Source organism: Octodon degus, unplaced genomic scaffold (assembly GCF_000260255.1).
Source record: "Octodon degus isolate 3935 unplaced genomic scaffold, OctDeg1.0 scaffold00001, whole genome shotgun sequence".
Lineage (NCBI taxonomy): Eukaryota > Metazoa > Chordata > Mammalia > Rodentia > Octodontidae > Octodon > Octodon degus.
In genome coordinates this window covers 8,559,446-8,560,490 of record NW_004524577.1, presented here as the reverse complement: position 1 = coordinate 8,560,490, position 1,045 = coordinate 8,559,446, and the positions used below count along the sequence as shown (strand labels likewise).

General features: G+C 67.3%; 1 protein-coding gene across 1 annotated transcript in view; it reads left to right on the top strand.

Moving 5' to 3' along the window:
- Window positions 1-701: 701 nt before the first annotated feature.
- Window positions 702-1,045, top strand: part of Znf629 (zinc finger protein 629) — a 6,952-nt gene continuing 6,608 nt past the window's right edge. The window contains exon 1 of the mRNA XM_004622979.2: window positions 702-905. The gene's annotated coding sequence lies outside the window, so the exon portion shown is untranslated. The remainder of the gene's footprint in view (window positions 906-1,045) is intronic.

Below are 1,045 nucleotides of genomic sequence, written 5' to 3'. Positions count from 1 at the left end.
CACACACACACACACACACACACACACACACACTCTTATCCAACTCTCAGGCCTCCCCACCCTATCTTCACGGAAGAATGTTGCCTTCAGCACAGCGCCCGGCTACTCACACCTCGGTTTCCTCGCCAGTACAATAGGGATGACACGCAGTCCTGCCTCAGCAGGCCACGGTGAAGGGAAAATGACATCCAGGCTGCGAACCCGGGGAACCCACTGGCTTCTCTCCTCCCCCACGGGCCTCAGTTTCCTCCTCTAAGGTGAGCGCGGAGTCCTTCCTGGCCCAGGGCCCCAGCTCCTGTCGCCCGGACTTCCTTCCCTTGGGTCCCTTTAGGGCTGCTCCGAGGCTGCCTCTCGCTCTCCCTGCTGGCCTCAGCCCCCTCCAGGTAGAACCCAGGCACCCCAGCCCCATCCCAGGGTGAATCCCCACGCAGGCCGGGCCCCAGGGGACCAGCAGCGGCCAGATCTGAGAGAGGGGTTCGCTGCGGAGGCTGGCGGAGCCTCTGCAGACAGCGAACAGCCAGAAATCCGGAGACCCTCAGTGGCCTTGGGCTCCGCAACAAGGGCTCTGCCCAGCGCACACCGGAGACAGAAGGGGGCGTCGTCTCAGCCACCTCCCTGCTCCGGCCGTCCGCCCCCTTTTTTTCCCCAGGCCGTGGGAGGCAGAGGGTTAAATCCCATAGAGCTGATGCTCTGACTCCAGGCTAGAGGGGCCCGGGAAGCTGGGGTCACTTCCTGCTCCGTCCCAGTCACCCTGAACTGGTCCCCGGGTCCTCAGCCTGGAATCACCCCTTGAGACGGACCCCGGAGTCCTAGGCGCCCAGCCCACCCCCTGACGCAGGGCACTCAAGGGGTTAAGGCCCCGGGGCTGCACCCTGCTTTCCGGCTTTTCCCAGCCCCCAGAGCCCGTGAGTCGGGGCCGCCTGGGTTCCCGCAGGGGGGTGGCCTGGAGGGCCCGGGACGCCGCCGCCGGGAACAATGGGGCCGCGAGGGGGGCGGGCGGGGGCCGCGGCCGGGGATTCTGGGAGGAGCGGGGGTCCGGCGGGGG